The sequence below is a fragment of the Monodon monoceros genome, unplaced genomic scaffold (assembly GCF_005190385.1).
Source record: "Monodon monoceros isolate NGI ecotype Baffin Bay Population unplaced genomic scaffold, NGI_Narwhal_1 Super_Scaffold_16, whole genome shotgun sequence".
Lineage (NCBI taxonomy): Eukaryota > Metazoa > Chordata > Mammalia > Artiodactyla > Monodontidae > Monodon > Monodon monoceros.
In genome coordinates this window covers 24,832,364-24,854,113 of record NW_021703772.1, presented here as the reverse complement: position 1 = coordinate 24,854,113, position 21,750 = coordinate 24,832,364, and the positions used below count along the sequence as shown (strand labels likewise).

Below are 21,750 nucleotides of genomic sequence, written 5' to 3'. Positions count from 1 at the left end.
ATGTTTCCTTCCAGCTCGAAAATTCTGTGATTGAATTTATTTCTAAAATACTTATTTAAAACCTACTCTACACTGTTGGGAATGTAAATTGGTACAGCCACTATGGAGAACAGTATGGAGGTTCCTTAAGAAACTAAAAACAGAGCTAACATATGAACTAGCAATCCCAGTCCTGGGCATATAGCCAGAGAAAAACATGGTCTGAAAGGATACAGGCACCCCAGTGTCCATTGCAGTGCTGTTTTCAATAGTCAAGACATGGAAGTAACCTAAATGTCCATTGACAGAATGACTGGATAAAGAAGATGTGGTACATATATACAATGGAATATTACTGAACCATTAAAAATGAAATAATGCCATTTGCAGTAACATGGATGGACCTGGAGATTATCATACTAAATGAAGTCAGACAGAGAAAGACAAATATCATATGACATCACTTATATGTGGAATCTAAGGAAAAAAATGATGCAAATGAACTTATTTACAAAACAGAAACAGACTCACAGACTTAGAAAACAAACATAGTTATCGGGGGGAAGGGTGGGGGACGAGGGATAGATTGGGGTTTGGGACTGACATGTACACATCGCTATATTTAAAATAGATAAACAACAAGGACCTACTGTATAGCACAGGGAACGCTGCTCAATATTCTATAATAACCTAAATGGGAAGAGAATTTGAAAAACAATAGATACATGTATATGTATAACTGAATCATTTTGCTGTACACCTGAAGCTAACACAACATTGCTAATCAACTGTGCTCCAATATAAAATAAAATTTTTTAAAATGATAAAAAATAAAATAAAATAAAACCTACTCTACACTAAGTAATGAGTTGCATTCAGTGGGTGCTTTCAAGGAGGTCACACTGTGGCAACATCATATAAAGTTATAAAGTTAAACACTTATCAAATTATCCAGCAATCCCATTTATAAGTACATCCCTAGATAAATGAAAATTATGTTCACATAAAAATGTGTACATGAGAGTTTAACAGAGCTCCACTCAAATTCACCAAAAATTGGAAACAACACAAATGTCCTTCAATGACTGAATGCTAACAAACTATGGTATATCTATTTCATGAATATCTAGTCAGCAATAAAAGTGGACAGATGGTTGCTATAGCAACATGGAAAATTCCCAAAGGCATTATGCTGACTGAAAGAAGCAGGCTCAAAAGGCTACATACTATACGATTCCATTGGTATGACATTTTGGAGAAAGACAAAACTACAAAGGATGGAGAACAAATCAGTGGTTGCCAGAAGATGGGTATCTGAGAGAGAGGGTTTGACTGAAAGATCATGAGGGGAATTTAGGAGATGGCAGAATTCTTCTGCATACTGACTGTGGTGGTGATTACATAGTATACATGGGTTAAAACTCAGAGAAATGTACACCAAAAAAAGTCAGTTTTACTGTATGTAAAATAAAACACACACACACTCAGGTTGGCTTGTATGTTTAACAGTTAAAAATGCCCCTTTATATAAATCATAAAACATTCTTAATATATTTGTTCTTAGGCATTTTATACTTGTCATCTTTGAATAATTTTAGTTACATTTTTGAACTGCTTATATTATTACATATTTTTAAAACTCTTGATAACTCTGGTATTTTTTTTCCCCCTCAAAACTTGGCTACATTGCTAAATCCTTGTAATTTCTAATTAGTTTTCTTCATTGAGGTTCTTGATTTATCTAGTCTTCAATCATGTTATTTTATTTTGTTTTTTTGGCTGGTACTACTTAGACTTTCTAGATAATTTTTTTCAATTAATAAGCATAGTTGTCAATTCTATCTCTGTTCTGATCTTTACAGAAATGTTTTCCTTGGCTCGGCATATATTTTGTTATGTTATATGTTCCAGGGTCTGGCTTTACCAGGTTTTTATTTTAGATTCGAATGTTGAGTGTTGCTATTTTTTGCTATCAATTAATGCTAATTAAATGTGCACTAATTTTGAAATTATTAATGAGTTCCAAATACTGAACCATTCTTATATTCCTGGAATGAACCACACTTAGTAATCATGCATTATAACATTAATATACTTCTAGATTTATTGTTTTTATTTGTACTGTTATTTTAATATTAAAAAATATCTATCAATGATTTAGAAATATTTGTACCAGATGTCATCACACACAAAGTGATAAATAATGGAAGTGGGTTTATATTTTATAAAATTTGCACTCTATATAATTAACTCTAAAAGTAGTAAAGAAAAAATTCCTACATCAAGTAGGAAATTTGGTTTATAATTTACATTACATAAAACTGTAGATAAAATATTTTCAATCTAAAAATCAGTATCTTTTTTAAAAAAATAAGTGACCCTATAGTATATTCTCTGAATCTTTATCTTCTACCACTCTTTTATTGACTCCCAAAGTGACAAAACAGGAATCTGCTGAAATCAACTAAATCACTTTCTAAAGGATTCTTGAGCCAAATGAAAAGGGCATTTGGCATCATAGGCCTTCACTAATAGAGTTGTAGCTAGGGAAGACATAGGCATTCTATAATACAGGCTGATGAAAGGCAAGTCCATAGACTATATATACTGCTATATGCTGCTCCATCTAAAATTTAATTGAGCTGTATTTTACCTCTGTTGTTTACTTACAACAGTCCCTAAATGCCCTCAAAGATGCTTAAACGCTAAATTATATTGCAAAGGGAAAAAAGCTCATCATTGTAGACTACCAAAAAATGATAGATGTAAATATCGCACATGATTATCTCCTGTTCATCAATGATATGTTTTGTGAGTGGTCTATTCTAATCTAGTCTTCCCAATATAATAGGTTATACTTGTATTGTTTATTTAGTATTTCAAAGATAAGCTTAGTAAAATTAAAATAATTAAAAATTATTTTAAATGCATTATATGGGTCATCAAAAACTGACTTGTAACTGCTTGAATATAAATTTTAGTTCCTGTTCTTTATTGTTTTTCTGCCTTTACATATTTTATATTTTCTTAAATTACATCTCAAAAAATTCCTATGTTGAAAGCTGAAAAACATAATAGAAAGAATTTACAGATTTAGAAATTACATTTCTGTCATCTATTCTTAGATGAAATAATATTCCCCTTACCACTATCTTGTCATAATTCCCTCCCTGCCCTTTTTGTCATTCTTCACACCCTCTTCCCTTTCCCCACACAAAGAGTCCTTCTTATTTACTTTGTAGTATTTCCTTTTCTGTGGAAGTGCTAGGTCCTTAAGTTTAATGTAGGTACTGGACTTGACAAGCAATTAAAGCAAACAATTTCCACTCATCAAGACTTGCCAAATTAGTCATCTGCCATCTGCCCCATCATCTGGTTCTCCTTGAGGTCTTGCTGTGTATCTGGATGCACTCGCTCAGATTAAGAGGGACAGTGCCAACCTCCAACCTGGTAAAATGCCAGTGGGAGCTAAGTACGTAAACATTAGCGACCATCTTTCTTCCCTAGATTATCATGCTTTCAACCACCACTTTGCATGTAATAAAGACCAGTCTGTTTGTAATGGCTTATCACTGTGAGACATTTACCATTCACTGTAATTAAAGTGGCAGTCTGTGGGATTTTTTTTCCACTTAGAAGTATTTTAAAAAAGATGGACATCACTTGTGAGAAACAATTTCCTGGGAGGGCTGTAACAGTAGTAAATGATATTACTAATATACCCAGTAGCAACTACACTTGAAGAAACACCACACCTTACAAATATTTTATTCAGTCAGCCTGGTTTCTGCATATCTCTGCCTAGGTCCTCATTCACTTGTCAAAGAGGGCAAAGAGTAATTGTTCTGACACAGACAAGATAGACATATTTTTGATAACTAAAATATATTCCTTTTAAGCCTGATGACTTAATTACTCTATGACTGAACATGTGGGTTTTTAATTTTTTTCTTTCATTTTATTTATTTAAGGTATTTGTTACCATAGTTTTGAGATATTACCAAGACATTACACTACTAATATTACTAGCAACTTCCCTACTCATTCCATGATCTCATGGGTTAGTTAACAGGGCATCAGATACTACATAGACAGTCATTTAATTTGGAATGTTTTCCCATGAAAGTTTCACTAATCTTTGGATTTAAAGATCTGATATCCTTTGAGATCCTATTTTCATTTCCTTTGGATATTTACCCCAAAGTAGGATTGCTGGATCACACGGTAGTTCTATTTTTAAGTTTTTGAGAAATTTCCATATTGTTTTCTGAAACAGAGAGTCTTGGTTACCAGGGTCTCAGGGGTGAGAGAAATGGGGAGATGTTGATAAAATGATACAAATCTCCAGTTATAAAATGAATAAATTCTGGGGGTCTAATGTACAGCATGATGATTATAAGTAACAATACTCTATTACATACTTGACAGTTCTTAACAGAATAGACCTTCAATGTTCTCACCACCAGAAAGAAATTATAATCATGTGATGTGACGGTGGTGCTAGCTAACATTATAGTGGTAATCACTTTGCAGTATATAAGTGTATAAAAGTCACACATTGTACACCTTAAATTTATCCAATATTATATGCCATTATATCTCAATAGAGTTGGAAAAATAAAAGTTTTTAAAAAGATCTGATATCCTATTTGGAGGCTTTATTATAATGAAGCAGCAGTTAAAATCTTTAATAAGAAATTGAATGTAAAAGTTCAACTTTCTAATGGAATATGCATCATTCAATATAACATCTAAAAACCAAGGTGATGTTTAACAACTTTTTTATTATTAAAGGACATGACTTTAGAAACGTCTTTTACATTTAAGAGAAATACTTAAAAATACATATAAGGGGGCTTCCCTGGTGGCGCAGTGGTTAAGAATCCACCTGCCAACGCAGATTTGAGCCCTGGTCCGGGAAGATCCCACATGCTGCGGAGCAACTAAGCCCGTGTGCCACAACTACTGAGCCTGCACTCTAGAGCCCGCCTGCCACAACTACTGAAGCTTGTGCACTTAGAGCCTGTGCTCCGCAACAAGAGAAGCCACTGCAATGAGAAGCCCGCGCACCACAACAGAGTAGCCCCCGCTCACCGCAACTAGAGAAAGCCCGCGCACAGCAACGAAGACCCAACACAGCCAAAAATTAAATAAATAAATTTATTTAAAAAATATATATATATATATATATAAGGATACAATATTTACTACATAGTGGTAACATATTTGAACTTTTCCTTGTTATGGTTTTGTCAAAAGTTTTAGGTAATGATAACGAAGGAATAAATGCCAAAATGTGTTACAAGTTCCTTAGTTTACTTTACCTAAGACAATTCAGTAATACAGGTATCAAAAACAACACATTCAACGCTAAGCCATAGGAGTTCTATAGCATCAGGTTCAATTTTAAAAGTAAAGAATAATCTATGATTTCCTTTGATAATATAAAATAGGCTGGTAACAAGAAAAAAAAGACTTGAATTAAAGGTTTAAAATCATTTAATACTTGCATTGTCATTTTAGTTCAATGTGAATTTTTGAGAGCCTGTGCAAATAAACATAATTTCTCTATATTATAAAAATAAAAGTATTTATATTCGTATCTGGCAAGGTTCATATGTACAAAAAAATTATCTAGAAGATAAATTAAAAATTTAAACTAAATTACTGTTTACTTAGAGATACAGGTGGAATGGGAATAAATACTACTATTTTTAATCCTAACACAGCACAGCACAAATTTGATAAATTTTTAAAATTTGAAGAATGCCTTTTCTGAACATGATTCATTTTTAATTCCTGACACAAAAATAATATGTATTTTAGGGTAAGTTTTAGAAACAAGTATCTTTTATTACAGACTTCAGATTTCTATTGACACTTTCTGCCAGGATAAAATAGAATAGATTCTCTGTTACATTCTTTGCAAATGTTCAGTTTTCAAATATATTTGCCACCTGACTAGACCTTGTAAGGAAAACAATGCAAATCAAATAATAACTATAGAATTTGATTTTAAAATGCATTACTTTTTTGAGGGACAGTCTCATGTAATTGTATAATTTTTATTGTTATGATTTCAAAAAGATAAAATAAAATCCCTCAATAAAATCAATTATTTTTCAAAGATACTTTTTAAGAATATATGGGAGTATGTATATGCTTATGTGTATAAACATATTCATTGGGAAGGAAATAAAATATGGTAAAAATGTTTTCTCTCTGACTAGAAGATTCCCAGATGACACCTATTTTCCTTTTTTGTTTACCTGTAATTTCTAAATTTATAAATTCTATAAAGCATTTTTGTATGTAGAAGGTGAATTTTATTTCAGGAAGGATATATACATATTTAATTTTTAAAAAGATAAGATATTTACTCTATGCTTTGCCATTGTTTTTATGGGAATGTGTATACTAATTCCAGTTACTATTAACACTTTTGATAATCTTGGAATTTTATAAAACATTAGCATTTTATATAAAAACATTATCTTGATTTTAATATAAACTCTTGAGAAATTGTATTTTAAATCATCTGAAAGAAAAGTAGAAAAAAATATTATTCTAAAGATAGAATATAAGAGTTACCTGGAAAAACTAAAAATAGAGCTACCATGTGATCCAGCAATCCCACTCCTGGGCATATATCCAGAGAAAACCATAATTTGAAAAGATACATGCACCCCAATGTTCATTGCAGCACTGTTTACAACAGCCAGCACATGGAAGCAACCTGTGTCCATCGACAGAGGAATGGATAAAGAAGATGTGGTACATATATACAATAGAATATTATTCAGCCATAAAAAAGAATGAAATAATGCCATTTGCATCAGCATGGATGGACCTAGAGATTCTCATACTGAGTGAAGTAAGTCAGACAGAGAAAGACAAATATCATATTGCTTATATGTAGGATCTAAAAAAAGGCTACAAATGAACTTATCTACAAAACTGAAATAGAGTTACAGATGTAGAAAATAAACTTATGGTTATCAAGGGTAAGGCGGGGGGGAGGGATAAATTGGAAGATTCGGATTGACTCATACACAGTACTATATATAAAATAGATAACTAATAAGGACCTACTGTATAGCACAGGAAACTCTACTTAATACTCTGTAATGGCCTATATGGGAAAAAAATCTAAAAAAGAGTGGATATATGTATATGTATAACAGATTCACTTTGCTGTACACCTGAAACTAATACAACATTTTTAATCAATTATATCCCAATAAAAATTTTTAAAAAAAGAAAGAAATCAAACTTATGATTGCCAAGGGGGAAGGGAGGGGAGGAGGGATAAATTGGGAGATTGGGATTGACATAGACACACTACTATATATAAAATAGGTAACTAATAAGAACCTACTGTATAGCACAGGGAACTCTACTCATTACTGTGTAATGACCTATACGGGAAAAGAATCTAAAAAAGAGTCAATATATGTATGTGTATAACTGATTCACTTTGATGTACAGCAGAAACTAACGTAACATTGTAAATCAACTTTACGCGAATAAAAATTAATTTAAAAAAAAGAATTACCTAGTGATCTATAAAGGAAAGTCCAATGGTAAACCAATTTTCCATCTGAGTTGAATAGGAAATATGATTGTGTGTGTGTGTGTGTATGAGTGTGCATGTGTATGTATGTGTATATAGCTATATCTACATGTGTCTTTATGTACATTATATATATATATATATACACACACATATATATTCATTCTAGTTTCTACATATGCTCTAGGCTTTCTAGTTCATACAATTTGATATTATACATAATTTTGTAATATTGCTTCTGATAATTTATCTCTTCTAATATTATTTTTAAAGTATATTACTATGAAATTATTAATATGAAATACATTATTATTACTATTAATAGTCTGTTCCATCTGCATATTAGTAGTACCAGAAATTATTTAAAGTGCTTTATATAACATTATCATTTACTCCACATACAATCACATTAAATATCTATTATTATCATCGTCATAATCATCATCTCTTTTTTTACAGAAGAGGAAACTAAGACCCAGAAAGTTAAATAATATACCCAGAAAATTAACTAGTGGGAGAGCTAGGAGTCAAAATCAGTTCCAATTTCATAAGTAGTTATCATTCAGAAACATATTACTAGTTAGTTGATGTCTACAAATACTTGTTTCAAATTATTTGTATTTAGCATTAGTACAAACAAAAATGTACAATAAATAAGCTGAAATGTTTATATGCTGAGGACACATTATCTTCTATAAATTTAGAATGACAGTTATACTATTACTAGTTATGCATTATACTAGAAGTCCATGGTAGGTGCTATAGGTGATAGCCTACATGCACTTACTTGAAAGTCTACTCTAACACTTTTACTTTTAATACCAAATCTTTTATTTTCTTTTAACTAGAAAGGGTTAGAAGGCTTATCCACTTCCACCCTCTAACTTCCTTCAACTCCATCTACTTATCTTAATAAATGGTTCTCCTTTCACCCAGTTACTGGGGTAAAAATCTAGTCAGCTGACCCCTTTCTTGTCTTAAACCACTAAGGAAGTCACACACACACACACACACACACACACACACACACACACAAACACACACATCTTCAGGTCAGCTCTACCTGCAGAATGTCTGTGGGCTCCACTTGACACTCTATCAGCCCCACCTGACTGACTGTCCCTACTTCATGAAAGGCGGTCTCTATCTGAATATTGCAATAGGCTCTCATTTGATGCCCCTGCCTTTCTCCTTGTCTCCTTAGATCTAGTTTATTGTATATCATATATAAAAGATTTTTATATTTTTAACCCTTAAATCAGATCATTTATCTCCTGTGTTCAAATATCTCCAATGGTTTCTCATGTCAATCAGAATAAAGGTCCTTATCCTGACCTACAAGGCCCTGATGTAATTTGAACCCCTGCCATTTTTCTGATATTGTCTTTCATGATGTTTCACTTCCTCACTAAGATCTGACCAGGACTATCTTACTTGTCTTTGAACATTTCTATAAAATGTTCTAAATAGTTATTATCAATTTATTAATTTATCCTGTGGTGCAGCAACAGACCGGCATTGGTCTACATATGGCACTTTGAGTAGCACTGTTCTAAATCATTACACTTCATATCACTTATCACCACCCGCCATGTTATATCTTTATCTAGAATGTAAGCTCTGTGAGGGCAAGGGCTGTATTTTGTTCACTGCTATATTTATAGCATTTACAAGTGTCTGACCCATAGTAGGCACCCAATAAATATTTAATGATTGGATGAATGGATGAATGGATAAGTGGTTGTTGAAGTGTTAAAATTTGTCCCAAATTCCCAGCTTACATGTAACCTACATGTTATTTTTAATGACCAGAATGTAAGAACCACAAAGATCTTTAGAGATCATCAAGCCCAGTTTATACATATAGATGAGAAAACAGACTGATAAGTCAAAGTGCTCAACAGAGATCAAACAGCTAATCAGGAGCAGAAATAGAATAGGACTCTCCATTCACAGGCTATATGCAAATGGCACAGTGCCTCATGTTACATAGAAGCCTTCATGAAACTGTCTAGCTTTATGGAAAGGATTCCCAAGCATAATGCTCTGTGGCCAGTAAGAAAACTATAGCATGAAACTTGGCATGGGTACTTAAGAACATTTGGCTAAACAGTCGATTATATAATTGGACAGTAGATCCTGAGAAATATCTTATTTTTTTTTTCAAGTTCTGGTTAAATGGAGTTAAATGTAGCTACTTAAAAAGAAAATCTGCTTTTTTAAGAGTTTGGTTCTCCTGTTTCTCCAATGGCCCAAGGGCGTAGCCCATATGTGCTTCCTAGTGTGTCCCCACTAGGGGGCCCCGTTCCTGCTGCCTTTCTCATAAAGGAGGTCTGATGGAAGCCTGCAGTTTCATGTAGCTTCACATCATCCTGGCATCTTGATATTATTGCTTGAGTTAGCTCTGGCCAATATCTCCAGCTTTCAGCCTAAAAATTTAGCTGAGGTAAAGAAATAATTATTCATTCTAGTGCCAGTTATATTTTTAGACTGGGCTCCTTAATGACCATTAATGCACACCATGTCTGTTAGTTATCCTGAACAGTCACGGGCTGGGAACTGCTTTGCTCTTTTTTATTCAATTCTCTGCCTTCTGTTGCTCCCTGTTTTCAACCTCAACATTAAATAAATAGCCAACACACGAGTGCCAAAAATTGTTGACAAGAGAACTCTAGAAGCATATGGTACTAAGTACAAAAAAACAATTCTTAGCTAAGTAATGATTCTTCGTTTGAAAATATGCACTATTCCTTCTTCTTTTTGAAAAGTCAGCACACTTGAGGGCCAAGTGTCGCCTGGGGACTTTAACTTGCATAAAGCACTGTGTTGGCTCTGAAGTAGTGAAATTCCACAGCAATGCCAGCAACACTTAAACTTCTCAAGGACCCCTACGTTATTTATCTCTGAACAGCTAGGGGGCTTTTTGCAGAGAGGTCCCTAACTACTGCAGGCATTCACTCTATTTAATGTTTTTAAATTAACAACACACAAACACCAATTCTGTGTGTGCAGTGAAGTCTGTGAACTTCCCCAGATTTGCTTTCTGAATAGTTTTGGAATTGCAGCTGCAGAATAGTGCCAGACTTCCCTTCTCCACCCCAACTCTCCCTCAAAACCCGAGGATCCCTAGTCAAGAGGACATTGGTTAAAATAGGATAAAACTAATACAGGTACATGATAAAGGGAAGGGATATCTAGGAAAAAAAATTAGTCGGTACAGAAAAGCCCTGTTTGTTGTTGTTTGCACACTTTTAAAACAATAATTATAATTATGAAATAATTGGATTTCTCCATAATACAATATGTGGAATTAGAAAACCTAGAGTCATTTAAGAGTTAGAGATAAGATGATCTCTAAGGTCACTGCCAGTTCTAAAATTCTATGTTCAAAATCATCTAGAGAGCCTCTAAATAGCACTCAGCCGTGGGACGTCAAATGAGAATTATTATTCCTAAAGCACACAGGATAAAACTCAAAGAATGCAGTTCAGAGATTAAAATAAATGAAGAATCCACAAACTACTCTCTAACTTCCAAAGTACAGAACTCTAAAAATCTCTCTTTAAACATCGGAGAAAGAAAGAAAAGAAGCATCTTCTCAAGCAGAATTAAATAAATTGGGGATTATGTACCGAAAATCTCCTTCAGGATATAAGACTTCTCAGAAGAAAAATCACATCCACTAAAATAAAATCCTGTTACTTTGAAAAATGTTGTAAAGTTTGCTCTCATCTTCTGCTTGGAGCTCACTAGTAACCCTCAATTGGAGAAACTGCAGTGACACAAAGTTTCTTCACATTTGCAGTGGTGAGGAGGTGGCATCCTTAATCATCTCAGGCTAATTGTCTTTATTCTTGTTTATTGAATTACATTGTTTTTTGCAGACTCAGTGTCAGAATTTGCTTTTATTAATGAAGAATACATATTATTAAACTCATTTAAAGGTTCTAGTCTATTACTCTGTGCATCACCAGGGGGCAGCACAATTCCCAAAGAACATTCCTTTGACTTAAAGAAAAGTTACAGTGGCATAATTGGTCCCAAACTCTGTCGCAGCTTTAGGCATACACAGCTTTATTCCAATTTTTTCCCTGCAATGAATGTAGACTAAAACTAGCTGGATTCAGGGAATTATACCTACAAAGAGGAATACACATATGAGCCTCCAGCGCACCTAGTATAACCCAAAAGGGGAGGAAGTATCAATAGAGGTGTGTGTATTTGTGTATCATCTTTGTGAGGTACAAGAACAATCAAGTTATTATCATTTTCAGAATTCCCTCACAGTTTGAAAATAAATGTGAGAGAAAAACATATGAAATGGTATCATTTTCTCTTGATAACAGGAGAAGGAATCATAAGAAATATAATCTACTATGTACTTTGCAAAGTCCTGGAGATGAAGGAGGGCTGGACAGGTGAAGAAAAGAGGAGACATCAAAGATAAAGAAAACATGCTTGCTTTTTTAACAGAATTTATAGATCAAACACACCACAAATTGATAAATAACAATTAACCTATTATATTTTACCTTTACTTTTGATTTGCCAAATTCATGCAAATGATACATGGAAAGGGTAATTTATCTTTTCACACCTTACCTGTTGGTAAAACCTCTAACAGCTGCTTGAAGTATCATCTTCACATACCTTCACACAGAACTTTCAAACCATCAGGATCATTATAGGAATTCTTTTTCTTGTAAAAATATTTATTGTTTTTATGGATTCATAAAATGAAATGGGTCATAAAAAGTTAAAAGGTGCTGTAAATTTTACGAGACAATAAACAACTTATAAAAGCCAATAATATTCGAAGACAACAAAGTCTACAAGAGGAGGAAAAACGTTTTGCTAACTTACAGGAAAATAGAAACAGCAGCGCAGTAGTATATACCATTGAAGATGTTTCACGTGTCCTATTCTTAATGGTCAGAGATACCAAGATGTTCTTATATTTAAAGAAATAAAACATGTACACACACACACACACACACACACACACCCTTCCATTATCCCTGCTTCATCATTAAACAATAAAATGTCTATTTTCTTTTACCCCCAAAAGGAATTCATTCATTCATTCATTTTTTTTTTCATTCAGTAAGAATTTATTTTTTTAGCACTTATTAGGCCCCTGCCCTTAAGATTTCACTATTGTGTTGAGGAGACAGACATGGCAACAAATTATTCCAATACAATTTAACAGCTGTTCCAGTATAACATGAAGTACCATGGAAATAGGAACATCAAAGGCGTACACAATAAACTCTTGCATGGCAGAGACTGTGTTTATCTTGTTCAGCCATGTTTCCTTTGGTAGCTAAAGAAATACTATCCAAGCAGAAAGCAACTAATATGTGTTCATGTATAAAATACCCAAATTTGCCCATAATCAGAGGTGAGGATGGAACTTGCAAAACTAGTGAATTAGTTTCCTAGTGCTACCGTAATAAAGTACCTCAAATTGAGTGGCTTAGAAAAACAGAAACTGATCGTCTCAGGTCTGAAAGCTAGAATTTCAAAATCAAGGGGTCGGCAGGGCTAGACCCTATGAAAGATTCTATGAAAGGATTCTTCCTTGATTCTTTCCGCTTCCTGCCCCAGGCATTCCTTGGCTTGTGGCAGCATGACTCTACTTTCCACCTCCATCTTCACATGATCTTTCTGTGTCGCTGTCTTTACATGACTGTATTTTTATAAGGACACTACTCATATTGGCTTAGTTGTCTATTTGTCCAATAGGACCTCATTTTAACTTATTACATTTGCAATGACCTACTTTCAAATAAGGTCACATTCAGAGGTATTAGGAATTAGGACTTTAATATATCTCTTTAGGGGGACACAATTCTACCCATGACAACTAGTAACAGTAATTTTCTCCTCTTCCACACTTTCACTTTTTCTTCCTCAATCCTCCTTTGTCTACCTTTTTCCTCTAAGAAGAGCTCATTTTGAGACTCTACTGAAGAACACAGACTCCCCTCACACCTCTCACCTCCTGAGAGTACCCATTATTTTGCTAGATTCATTCTGCTCGTGCTTGGCTTGGCTGTGCTAAACTCATACAAATTACCATCATTTACAAGAGCTGCTTACATTCATGCATAATTATCACGCAGTAGAATAACAATTATGCATATCATTAAATTCATGTGAGATAACCTTCAATGTAAGTTTTATTTGATTATGGCACTAAACTCTGTTCATGCATGCTTGGCCTTCATAGCAGGTTGTTCAGGAAGAATGGTTGTCTTTGCCACTTAAAAATAATGGCAGTAATATTGACCATAACCCTAACTTTCTCCAACTGAAATATCAGTTCCATAAGTTGGTACCCACCCTGTGGAAGGTTAGCACAACCAAGTCTGGATTAAATAAAATAAACAGTTCATCTATCACATATGAAAGAAAATGAAATATTGTATTCAACATTTTTAAGCTTTCTAATTTGCATCTGTTTTCCAGAATGACAAGGTACATGGTTTCAGAGTATAAAGCATAGTTTCCTCTATAAAAGGGAGTTAATATACTCTAGAGTTTCTATGATGATTAACTAAAATAATCCACATAGTTGGCATAAATAGTGTTTAGCACATCCTAGGGCTCAGATAATTGGTAGCTGTCATTAATCAGGTTTACAGAATATATTGCTTTCTCCTGCCCTCATCTGTTTACTATCCTTGTTTTCTTATTTCTCTCTGGACTTTCCTTGCAGTCTTCCTTGCAAGTGACTCTTCCTTCATCTGCCATTTAAATAGTTTCCTGTGGAACTTAGACCCTCTTCTCTTATTCTATATTCTCTCTATTCTCTCCCTGAACAATCTCATCTATGCCTGTGGCCTTCATTATTATCCATATACTAGTGGTGCCCATATTTCTATCTTTAGCCCACATCACTCTTTTGAGCTTTTACCCATACATCTAACTGCCTCATGCACACTTCCATTCAAACGTCTAAAGACACTTCAAAACCAAAATGTCCCAAACTAAAAGTGTCATTTTGTCAAAATGAGCTTCTCTCCTTCTTATGATTCCTCATTCGGTGAATGACCACTAATAGCCCTTTGCTACTCTAGGCTGAATGCTGAGTTATTTTCCCCTCAGCATTCTCCCTGCCTCACAGCACATGTGTTAACAAGTCACTGTGATTCCATATCTAAAATAGCTTTTCTTGTCCTCATTCCTCTGCAGCCCGAATAGTACTACCCCAGACTATACCCCTGTCATCTATTGTCCAGATTGTGCTACGGCATCCATCTAAACAGAATTCATCCAAAGCATTTTGCATACTGCCATAAAACTTCTTTTAAAAACATGATTAAAAACAAAAACATAAATCTTATCATGCAGCACCTTGTACTTAAAATCTGTCAATAGTTTCCCTGAGCTTTGATGATGAAAGACTTTAAAGGCCATGCATCATCTAGCCTCTCTACCTGTCCAGCCTTACAACTCAGCATCACCTACCCCCAAATCCTACCAACTCTTCACTCCTGCCATCCTGAATTTCTCCCAGTTTCTCTCACCTTCAGGCCTTTACACTCTTCTCACTGCAGGGGCACTATTATTTCCAACCTTTCTTCACTAAACTAACTTCTTACTCAATCTTCAAGTCTCAGTTAATGATCAAATCATTTTAAAAAAGCAAATCCATTGTTATAGTTCCTGACTTCCACTGAGCACGCTAAATGCCACATTATAATTAGCTGCACAGAAAAATGTTTTGAAGAACAACGATATATTTTAAACTCAGTAGAATGAATGAGCTCCACTGTCCACATTCCACATGAATTATATATGTATGTGTATGTGTGTATATAAATATCTTTTCAAAGTCAGAGTTACCTGGCAAGTTGGAGTTTGTAGAAGAAAGTACCAGGTGTGAAAAAAGCACATATTGATTTGAAAAAGGAGATGCATGATGACATGTTTCAACACATAACACCACTTTGTGAAAACAGGCATAGGCCTATTTTTTAGTCTGCACCATAGTAAGAACTACAGAAAACAGCTATCTCTTCAACAGATAAATATTTTAGGGAGCTGTCCCTAGTAACTAAGTTTCCATCTAACATCTGGTAGCTTCTTAATTATCATTTCTCCCAAACCACGAATAATTTAAATTATTTTTTCTCTACCCCTGGAATATCTTAACTGTATAAATATGCTCTATGTGACAATTTCATTCCTACCAGTGATAATAAATACGTAGATTATTACCAAGTTTATTTTTCTTAAAAGTAAGCATTAAAAGGGAGATTTCAACATTCTAACACTGATATTAAGAAACTCATCTTCTTTTCTTTAGCTTTTTGGGCCCCCAAAATCTTAGAACAAATGTAGTATTTGTAGTCTCTAACCTTCCTGCACGTGATCCTGCGGGTTTTTATGGTCACGCACTTTGCTCTCCAGGAGAGTGAAGAAAGCACAGTTCAGCCAACCACATTCCACACTTCCCACTTCCAGATTCCTGACTCCCCTTGTCTTGGTAAATTAGGCTATTGGCAGTTGTGGATTGCACTTTTGTTCTCAACTCCTCCCTCCTGACACCCAGCTGTCTCCTGTCCCTTCCTGGGGGTCAGGGTGGGGGGCGATTCATGCCCCTTTGTTAAGTGACTTTGCACTGTCTCTCACTGTATATAGGTAGAGTGCACTTCCCCACCCAACTAAAACTGGGTTTGGCCTTGTGACAGAATCTGGCCAACAGAATATGTGCAGAAGAAAGAGTGTGCTAATTCTAAGCCCGCGCATTAAGAGGCACTGCATGTTCCGTGGCCCCATATTTTACTTCTATCATCCTTATGGGAAGAACAGCTCTCAAGGTGGACGAGAGACACTTGGGGAAAATGTACAACTTGAAGGCAGGCTCCGACTAGATCAGCTAATCCACAGACATATGATTGGGAATGAAAGTTTTGTTATTTTAAGCCACTAAGTTTTGAGATTGTTTGTTATGCAGCATTACTGTGGAAAATATTAACTGAGTAGGCTACTGAAATTATTAAAGTTCATTTACCTCTTTTCTAAAAATAAATCTCGGCAAAAGTTTATTTTTTTTCTTTCTTCGGTTCTCTGTACATTAAGCCCATATTAGATTTCCAGAGTTAAAACCCCCTCTGCCAAAAGTTGGAGGCACCTGCTTCCCAAAATAAGAGAAAAATAGAGGCTGCCAGTAGGACAAAGGCCTCCTACAAGCTTGCTGAACAGAAACCCCAGAAACATCCTTCAGTGGCTACTTACTGACCTTCAATAAAATCCATGTTCTTTGATAGGCATAGAATCTATGAAGAAGTAGGACACAATTTCTGATTTAGAGTACCGTAAATCCTATGAAAAGGAAAATACAATGTGCTATGGCCAACAGCATGCTATATTTTTATTCCTTTTAAATTCAACTATCATAATTTATGCACATATTCATATTAAATTATATCACACAGAGCTCCCATCTCCTTTGTACTAATACCATATATTTTTGTGGTACATTTCAGTTCATAAAGCATTATCATTCCCATTGCTGTATATGAAACCTTGCAGTTTTCCTAAAGGTAGGATAAACAGATATTAATCTATAAACATTTTACTGATAAAGAAAATAAAAGTCAAAATACTTTTTAAGTGGTAACAGTAGGTAACATTTGTTGAGTTCTTAGAGGTGTCCAGCTCTTTGCTGAGCACCTTATAGAAATTATTCTATTTAATCATTACAACCCAAAGTAGAAAAGTACTATTATTATTCCCAATTTTCAGATGAGGAAACTGAGCTCAAGTAACTTGCATAGATCACATTACCAGTAAGTGTTGCAGGCAAGTTTTGTGTCATTCATATATTCACATACATTTATGCGATAAATATTTAATAAGTCCTTATAATATGACAAGTAGTGAAATCCAAAGCCCAGACTTTTACAACCAAACTGTGCTACCGGTAAAGGAAGCTGAGACTTTTTTGTAACCTCCAAAGTGGTTCTCAAAACCAGTACATAAAAGTATCACCTCAAATGTGTATTGAAAAGACAATGATTCATTGGATCTTGAAGAAATCTGGGGATTTGTGTATTTAGTAGCCTCTAAGTTATTCGGATGGATGCAGTCGACTGAGACCACAGTGGCTCCCAAATGTATATTCCCTAAAAGCACTGGGAAGTAAAAAAATAAAGACAATGTAGTTAATTTTTCATAGAGCCATTTTTTTAATTTTGCAAAAGAAAATATGAGTGATCTTATATTAGTCACACAATATAGAGGTAGAGAGATTGGTCAAAGAAATCCCTAAAACTGGGAATTTTTGATTTGAGGTTTCTGTCTGCTGTAGATTTCACCTACAAGTACTGATTGTGTGTGTGTGTGGGGGGGTGTCTCTTGGAATACAATTTACTTCAAATATAAAAATGGGGGCTTCCCTGGTGGTGCAGTGGTTGAGAATCTGCCTGCTAATGCAGGGGACACGGGTTCGAGCCCTGGTCTGGGAAGATCCCACATGCCGTGGAGCAACTAGGCCCGTGAGCCACAACTACTGAGCCTGTGTGTCTGGAGCTTGTGCTCCGCAACAAGAGAGGCCACGCCAGTGAGAGGCCCGCGCACCGCGATGAAGGGTGGCCCCCGCTTGCCACAACTAGAGAAAGCCCTTGCACAGAAACAAAGACCCAACACAGCCAAAAATAAAAATTACAAAAGAAGCGTCAACATTAAAAAAAAAAAAAAGTACATGCATAGAGTTCTGTATATATTACTCACATAAGCCTATGTATTAATAGTCTATCAGTTTAAAAGCCTATAAGTTAAAATAGCATAAGGGAGCTAGTTACAGCTGAGTGGCACTTAGTGTGGATTTACCCACTGCAAACCATCCTTGATATGCTGCCTGTTTCTTCCTGGTAAATGGCAGTGAAGGTCAGTGAATCTAATTTGACAATAATGAGGCTATTCTGCAACGTGTTGTAATATTGTTCCCCTACTGCTTTTTTTTTTTTTTTTTTTAAGGTACCAGCCAATCAAAAAGGCTGTTCAACGACACTAGGGAAACCCCAGGAGAGATGGGGAGAGTCAAAGAACAGTACTCTCTTATTTTTCTTTTCCAATAATGGAGATGGCAGAGGTTATGAACATGTTCAGTATGCATTAAAACAAAACACATCCTGATAGGAATGTTTTAATTAATAGCAATTATCTTCTGCAGCATTGTGATTCAAGCCAGGTCTCTGAGCATGAAGGAGAAACTTGACACTTGTGCTTCTTTGTGGACAGAGGGATTTTAAGCAAAGTTAATGGAAACTCAGCAGACGAATGGTGCTGCAGTTCAAATGTACTGTAAAATTACTGAAATGATTTCAATGTCACATGACTTCACTGCATTGCATTTATGATTATTACCCCTCGCTATGCTTTATTTTGTTAGATAACCTAAAGATTGTCTTTTAAAAAATCATATTGTTCACAGAATTATTATGCAACAAATAATAATCATTATTATTTCTATAATAATTTATATATATTTTATACATATCCAAAATATCCTATATGTAGTTTTTCTATATAACAATTTTATAATAACAGCAAATAATAATTATTATTATAGAGAAGATACAAAAGCTGGAATGTTGACACAGGGTGATGACCTACCAATAGCTATATGCCATCCCAATGTCTTTATAAATATTATTCTATATCTTAAGCTTTTATTTCTTGAAGGATAATTCTGGAACCTGATACATGAAAATCACATTGAATAGATGTTTAAAATATATGTTCTTCGTCCCCACCCCAGACATTCTAAGTCACCATCTCCTGGGAAGGGACCCATAAATCTGTGTTTTAACAAGCTCTCCAGATAATTCTCACACACATTAAAACTTGAGTAACACTGTCCTACACCAGAGGTTTTTAAACTGTCGGCCACAGAATTCAGGGCTCCATGAACTTGTGGTGGGAAAGAAAAAATGCTTCTTAATTTTTTCTGAACTCTAACTGAAATTTAACATTTCCTACAATTACAGATGTAGTCAACAAATCACAGTATTGAATAGTTTAAAGTGTCTGTCAGTTGTCATCAATAAAAGTCAGAGATATTGCCCTATTATATTGCAGTTGTTATAGATTTCTCAAAATACTATTGACATTACTACTTTGAAATTATATTAGTTATTAGACTCACTGCTAGAGCTCTTAATTTAATGAATTATGAAATGAGTATATATATACATATTACTATATCAGTAAAATTTTAAATACTATTTTGATAACCAGTTCAATATAACTGGTATGCTTTGTAATCCTATATATTTTATGTGATGTATTTAAAATCATTTTTCTGAACAGAGTGCCCAGGCTTCATAAGACTAGCACAAGTGTCCATGATACACACAAAGTCAAGAAGCTCGGTCCTAGCTCTCCTCGGCCTCGTATTTATGCAGAGGGAGGAGGAAAGTGTGAAGAGAGCTAAATGTAAGCTGTTGCTCTGGCCCAAACAAACCCTCCCTGGCATTTCCTCTTAACGGACATAGATGTGGGAGCATAAAGGAAGGTGTCTCATAAATTCCAATGTGTTTAAGAGTGGGGGAAAAAAAAGCAAAAGAAAGCAGGAACGCCTGTCAGTCATGAATGGCTTATTGGCTGAGTTCACCAGCAGGGGAGCTGAATTTGATCAGTTCTGCCATGATTAGCGTCACTACAGTCAAGTGTAAATTCTGTATAAATAGAAGTGGTGGATAGGAAAATAATTCAGTCCATCCCTCTAAATTGTCTCAGTCAGCACAGACATCAAGAACTGTCAGCAAGAGGAAGGGAATGCACACATGCCCAACCAAGCCTATTATTGTATTCAGTATTCAAATAGTTCAAACTACAGAATATTATTTTCAACATAAGACCAAAGAAAAATCAATGTTGATTGTACAGCTTATCTAATTGTGAAAACAGCATTTGTTTATTTTTCATTGTCTCCTTGGTAAAGTAAGCAAATAAGTTTTTTTGTATTTTATCACTTTTCACTAGTAGGATAATTTTGTCTAAAAATATGCCTCTCTTCTAATTCCTTAGCTTAATGAATGATACCTCCTTCCAATCAATTGTCCAAGACAAAGACTTGAAGGAATCCTTTCCTTCCTTCACCAAGTGGACCACTATCTCCCTAATATCTCTGAAACTAATCCACTTTTGTTAGGCCCATTGTTACTAGGTTATTAGTTCAGACGATCTTTTTTTTTTTTTTTTTTGGTATGCGGGGCCTCTCACGGTTGTGGCCTCTCCCCTTGCGGAGCACAGGCTCTGGACGCGCAGGCTCAGCGGCCATGGCTCACGGGCCCAGCCGCTCTGCGGCATGTGGAATCTTCCCGGACTGGGGCACGAACCCGTGTCCCCTGCATCGGCAGGCGGACTCTCAACCACTGCGCCACCAGGGAAGCCCCAGACCATCATTATTTTAACTACAATTACAGTCGACTCCTAACTGATCTCCTTGGCTTTAACCCTTCTTGTTGCTAATCTTTCCTTCATATGTTCACCAGAATAATAGTGTTAAAATGCAAGTCTTGATGTCATTTCCCTGCAAAAACACACCATGAAATCTCACTGATCTCAGGGAACATGTCATACTTCTTATCATGGCACATCAGGTCCTTCATGATCTGGTCCCAGGCTTACATTTGTAGTCTTAATACTCACCCTTGATACTACTGTCTTGGAACATCAGTGTAGGAGAAAACAACAGACCAGGACTATATCACTGTTTGCTCATTTGATATAAATGATGCTCCTAATGATGACGTTGCATGATCAATGAATCTTGGTGAATTGTTGTCAATATAGTATTTTTGAAGAGGCAGGAAGGAAGAATGCACCTTTCTAACATGATTAGACCCAATATTGTCATTTAAGAGTATCAATTATCCAGAAAATTAAGTATTATCTGGTGACTTTTATATAGATGAGATCTGTTTGCAAACATGCACATAGAGAAACACTTTTCAAAGAGCAGGCAGTTGGGGGATGTTAGCTCTATCTCAAATGTCTCTGCGTCTTTGCACAAATCATTTTTCACTGGGCCTTGAGTTTCTCATATGTGAAATACATGGAGGAAATGCATATCTATCTTTAAAATTCAAAGTCCATGTGGTAGTTTAAACAATATATCCACAAGTTATTTAACATTTCTGCCTTTAAGAGGTATAGCTCGATTTCCGTCCATTTAAATG

The 21,750-nt window shown here is 35.0% G+C and overlaps 1 pseudogene; it reads left to right on the top strand.

The window, feature by feature from the left end:
- The first annotated feature begins 17,432 nt into the window (after positions 1 to 17,432).
- The window catches only part of LOC114896548, a 55,317-nt pseudogene continuing 50,999 nt past the window's right edge, over positions 17,433 to 21,750 (top strand).